At 49.1% G+C, this 6000-nt stretch overlaps 1 long non-coding RNA gene across 1 annotated transcript in view; it reads left to right on the plus strand.

Moving 5' to 3' along the window:
* Window positions 1-4437, plus strand: part of LOC107968783 (uncharacterized) — a 16391-nt gene extending 11954 nt beyond the window's left edge. The window contains exons 2-3 of the long non-coding RNA XR_001710209.2: window positions 636-818; window positions 2519-4437. This is a non-coding gene — a long non-coding RNA (uncharacterized LOC107968783). The remainder of the gene's footprint in view (window positions 1-635; window positions 819-2518) is intronic.
* The last annotated feature ends 1563 nt before the right edge of the window (window positions 4438-6000 follow it).

Here is a 6000-nt window from a genome sequence, read left to right on the forward strand (position 1 = left end):
TCTCTTCTCTAAACTCTGCAATTTACGGTGCAGCCGCACCAGGGAGAAGGCAGGGATTCGTCTTTGTTGGAAGAGCTGTTGCATGTATTAAAAGGCTCCTGCAACAATCAGCACCCCACAGCAGGAAACAATGAGACACAGCCCATGCCCATTTCCTTCTTCTTCTTCTTCTTTTTCTTTTTCTTTTTTTTTTTTTAAGACAGAGTTTCGCTCTAGTTGCTCAGGCTGCAGTGTAATGGCGGGATCTTGGCTCACTGCAACATCTGCCTCCCGAATTCAAGCAATTCTCCTGCCTCAGCCTCCTGAGTAGCTGAGACTACAGACATGTGCCACCATGCCCAGCTAATTTTTGTATTTTTAGTAGAGAAAGGGTTTCACCAGGTTGGCCAGGCTGGTCTCGAACTCCTGACCTCATGTGATGTGCCCGCCTTGGCCTCCCAAAGTGCTGGGATTACAGGCGTGAACCACCACGCCTGGCCTGCCCATGCCCATTTCAGCAGAACAAGAGGAGGGGAGATTCAGATAATCAAGACAAATATCCATGTGCCCAAATACCCAAGATGCCTCTCAGAAGGGCTAGCAGCCATGGTTTAGATAAATGCTGATGTCTGATGTTTGTTTTCTTGTCCCTGCAGATGTCTGCTCACTAAGTTGGTTCGAAGCTGAGGAGGAAAAAAATTAGGTGCTAGGATGCTGGAGAGATCCTCAGAAACCCCTCTACATGAATCATTTAAGTAGATGAAGAGCTAGATTGCAATAATCATTGGGAGGAGAAGAAGAATAAAACATGAGATTCCAGTCACATCCCAGAATTAAAGGTAAAATGGGTAAAAAGTGACATTTTCAAACCTGGAATCACACTGGAACGTTATTTGCATCTTGATAGTTAACAATAAAATTTAACAATAAAAATAGGGCCAGGTGTGGTGGCTCATGCCTGTAATCCCAGCACTTTGGGAGGCTGAGGCAGGAGGATTGCTGAAGCCCAGAAGTTTCAGACTAGCCTGGGCAACACAGGGAGGGACCCTGTGTTGTGTTTACAAAAAATAAAAAAAACTAGTCAGGCATCCTGGCATGCCTCTGTGGTCCCAGGTACTTGGGAGACTGAGGAAGGAGGATCACTTGAACCTTAGGAAGTAGAGACTGCAGGGCTGCAGTGAGCTGAGATTGCACGACTGCAGTCCAGCCTGGGCACAGGGCGACAGACAGAGTGAGACCCTGTCTCTAAAAAAAAAAATCAATCAATTTCCAGCAGCACCATGGTTGGGCTGACAGAAAGCTTGCTGATGACCCTGGGGAAGCTATAATCCCTGTGTAATTTACAGGTGCTGGCCACATAGAGACATACATGTTCCAAATGAGGTGGAAGTTGAGAAGCTATAAGCAGAGATAGGCGGGCATCTGGGAGTATGGGCTGGGAAGAGTGAGGCATCCTGGCCCCAGTAAGATGGAAAGTAAGATAGGACTCATGGAATTCTCAGCAGCAGTGCAGGGCTGCAGAAACCCTGACTTGTCAGTTCAGTATTTTGGGGGTATGGTTGGCTTTGGGGTCATGGCCAGCAGCTAACGACCACTGAGGAGGGGGTGTGTGTATGTGGGGGGTAAATTATTACCCCTGCTGGGATTTCTCATTGGAGAGGAAGCAGCGACACCTTGAGCTCAGGGGTGCCCTTATGGGGGCGCCTGTGTAGGGTGGATAGGCGGGAGTTCTGGGAGAGCAACTGTCTCATCCAGATAGAGTCTTGGGGACTCACCTGAGAATCTAAGGCAGGCGTTTGTGGGAAGAGGGTGGTTCTAACTGCTGGGCTCCTCCCCTCGCCTCCTAAATGGCTAAAAGTTTTCAAGAGGGATTTCAGCAGGGAAACCAAGCCTTGGGGTTTATTTTCCTCACGCCCTAATTCACGATCAGCTTAAGATGTGGGTCTCGAAGCTTCTGACGGCCGATCTGGCTGCACAGTGAGCTGCGGCTGTTCCCCAGCCCTTGCCTCCAATGTCCCAACCTTGGCCCACATTCTCATCAGCATTCAGGCTCCCTCCTCTTCTTCACCAGGACCTCATCCAACTTCAGGGCTAGACTCACCTTCTTTTTGAGGGAAGTACGTGGGCTGGCCGGGCGCGGTGGCTCATGCCTGTAATCCCAGCACTGTGGGAGGCCGAGGCGGGCAAATCATGAGGTCAGGAGTACAAGACCAGCCTGGCCAACATGGTGAAACCCCATCTCTACTAAAGATAGAAAAAATTAGCCGCGCGTGGTGGTACAAACCTATAATCCCAGCTACTTGGGAGGCTGAGGCAGAAGAATCTCTTGAACCCAGGAGGCAGAGGTTACAGTGAGCTGAGATTGCACCATTGCACTCCAGCCTGGGTAACAGGGTGAGACTCTGCCTCAAAAAAAAAAAAAAAAAAAGTACGTAGGCTAATGATATTTAAAAACAAACACTTTTTGAACCCTTATTAGGTGTCAGGATTAGAGCTTTACATGCATAATTTTGTTAAATTCTCAAAACAATCCCACCAGGTACTGTCGTGATGCCCATTTTACAGATGAAGAAACTGAGGTTTCCAGAGGTCCGGTCCCTGCCTGAGCTAATGCAGTTACGAAGGCTGAAGCCCGGACTTGATTTGAGTTCGGCCTGCAGAGCCCCGGCTGAGCTACCTGCCTTCTAGCCCCACGGTGGAAAGGGAGAATCCAGACATCCTTGAGACCTACCCAAGGAGTTTCCCTGTTACTGCTCTGCCATCCTTCTGATGCCACCCTGTTCCGTATCTGGCTGGAGCCAGCGTGGTTGTGTCTGGGTTTGGCTCCATAGCAGATGTTCTCGGTGGCCTTACTATTCCTGTGCACGCCGGCCACTTTTGCCTGAAGCTCTCTGTGGCTGCCAATGCCCACTTTGTTGAAAGTACTTGGAAATTAAGACCCTCTAGGGAGTATCTCTGAGTTGTGCCTGGTGAGATTTCATGAAGGAATGGCCCAGCTCCTGCAGACCTAGGCGGGATGTCTGAGGTGCACCTTCTACACGCTCTTTCAGTTGGATTAAGTCCTAGGATGCCCACAGGAGTCACTGAGAGGTTAACAAACATTTTTTTTTTTTTTTTTGAGATGGAGTCTTGCTCTGTCACCCAGGCTGGAGTGCAGTGGCCTGATCTCAGCTCACTGCAAGCTCCACCTCCCAGGTTCATGCCATTTTCCTGCCTCAGCCTCCTGAGTAGCTGGGATTACAGGCGCCCGCCACCACGCCTGGCTAATTTTTTGTATTTTTAGTACAGACCAGGTTTCACCGTGTTAGCCAGGATGGTCTCGATCTCTTGACCTTGTGATCCACCTGCCTCGGCCTCCCAAAGTGTTGGAATTATAGGCTTGAGCCACCACGCACAGCTGACATTTCCACTTTTGTCTTTTGGCCCAGATGTTGACATTTTCTGAGCTCCCAAAGAATTTACAGACATTTTTCCTAGGTCAGAGTAAAAGGGATCCCCTTTGTTCTGGATCTTCTCTTGCCTTGATCATCAGATCAAGTTGAGGAAATGGTCCCTTGGGAAGCTAATCCCAGTGGCTTGGTAAACTTACACCCTTTCTTTTGATGTCAGGCCTTTTAAAACATCAGGGCCACTTTCCTTTACTTGTCCAGGATGGAAACATTTGGCAGCACTTTTTGCAGTATCCTTCCATTCAACAGCCACATGCCCCAGCTGAGGGCTTGGCACCATGGAAAAGCAATGAAGATTCAAGAACGAACCAGCTTAGCACAGGTGATTTTTAGGGCAGTGAGACTATTCTATGTGACACTGTAATGGTGGATCCAATGGTGGATGGTCACATCCATCCACAGAATGTGCAGCACACCAGGAGAGAAACCTACACTATGGACTTAAGAGTAATGTATCAATATTGACTCATCAATTGCAACAAATGCACTACATTAAAGCCACGTGTTAATAACAGAGGAAACAGGATGGGACGATTTGAGGGCATATATGGGAACACTATACTTTCTGCTCATTTTTCTGTAAAGCTTAAGCTATTCTAAAGAATAAAGTCTATTCATTAAACAACAAAAATGAATGAGCCTTTGCCCTTACAGAATTCACCGTCAAGAGGAAGAGGAGGCTGGGTACAGTGGCTCATGCTTGTAATCCCAGCACTTTGAGAGGCCAAGATGGGCAGATCACTTGGGCCCAGGAGTTCAAGACCAGCCTGGACAACATAGAGAAACCCTACCTCTACAAAAAATACAAAAATTAGCTGGGCGTGGTGGTACATGCCTGTAGTCCCAGCTACTCAAGAGGTTGAGGTGGGAGGATTGATGGAGCCCAAGAGGTTGATGCTGCAATGAACCATGATTTTGACACTGTGCTCCAGCCTGGGCAAGAGAGTGAGACCCTGTCTGGAAAAAAAAAGAGGAAGGGGAGACGAGTAGATAAGCCGATCATGTCAAGGTATGCTGCAGACTGGGACACAGTCTGTCCAAATTAAACCTCAGGAAGGAAAATATGATACACACCAGAGAGAGTCTATGACTAGCTGGTGGCCCATGTCCTTTTAATTGTCCCTAATTTTCCTGCCTAGTTTAAATGCTGCAAAACATGGGGTTGACACTCTGACCTTGGGCACTGGAATTGGGTCAGGCTGCGTGGGTGGGGACTGGAACCCTGAATTATAGTTTTCTTTCCAGAGATGTCAGAATGTTTCATGAGTAAGAGCACAGCTTCTATGTTGGATACCCTGAATTTGAATCTCAGCATGGCCACTTTGTTTATAACCAGAGGATGGATTTGGGGACCCAATGGATCTACCATGACATGAACCTGCACCAACATTCACCTGACCTCCAAAATGCCTATTCTGACTGGTAGACCCTAGTCTCGCCCTAGTGCCAGTTCAGAGCCTGTGTCCAGTGATCCTGCACAGGTCCCATTAGTTCCTTTTCCCCTGTTCAGTCATCCTGTTCAAAGGCTGTGTATTCCTGTGGGGGCAGGCTGGGAGAAAGATTGACAGTATAAATTTGTGGCAGTGGAGCAGAGTCCTTTCTGGAGGGGACCTGGCTTCCCATTCAGACAAGGGACTCCGGGTCTGTGAACTGGCTTATGTCTGGGAATTGACTGGGGACTGTGACTCTGTTTTTATGATTCAGGTTAGACTTCTGCTCACCTGACCTAGAACTCTTCTGCAAACACAGATCAAGTAAAAATGTGGCAGGCTTCTTATCTATTTCACTTCTAGGAAAGCCACGATCAGCTGGCACCATAGGTCTCTGCGAGTCAGGCTATTCTGGTTGCAGCTTTGACTCTGCTGTCCTTTATGGTAACTGTGTCCACCTTGCCTTTGGGGATTGAGTGCTGCGGTCACTTGGCCCCGGCCCCTGTAGTGTGCCTATGTCACTTACCCTCTTTATACCTCAGTCTCCTCCTCTGTAAAATGGGCATCCTAATAGCACCCACCCCCAGGGCTGCTGTGAAATATAGATGGATTAGCATATGGAAAGTAATAGAAGAGGGTCTCAAAGCCCATGTGTCATTATCAGGATTATTTCATGACAGGGGAGAGCTGGAGGAGAGAGGAAGGTGCTGAGCAGACCCATGTGCTCTCCCACCAGTGTTTCCTGAGCACCTACTATGTGCTGCCCACTGTGAGAGCTGTTAGGGTTGAAATAGGGAGCACAGCAGGGTAGGGGCTGCCATCAGGAGCTTAGTGGGGAGACCATTGTGCAACATGGTTCCAGCGCTTGGGATGGGGAAGCTCAGGGAGTACAGGGGCCTAGGATCCTGGGCAGAATCATGGAAAGGACACAGCCTCCCCAGCCTCTCCTGCCTCCACTGCCTCCCTGGCCTCCTCTGCTTCCCTGGCCTCTCCTGCCTTCCTGGCTTCCCCTTCCTCCCCGGCCTCCCCAGTCTCCCCTGTCTCTCCTGCTTTTGAGGTAGGCCAGGAGCTGCGGGTGCTCACTTAGCCTGTCCTGGACTCTGGGTGTAGCCCCTCGATGTCCAGAAAATACCCCCGGGTTC

The sequence above is a fragment of the Pan troglodytes genome, chromosome 18, assembly GCF_028858775.2.
Source record: "Pan troglodytes isolate AG18354 chromosome 18, NHGRI_mPanTro3-v2.0_pri, whole genome shotgun sequence".
Lineage (NCBI taxonomy): Eukaryota > Metazoa > Chordata > Mammalia > Primates > Hominidae > Pan > Pan troglodytes.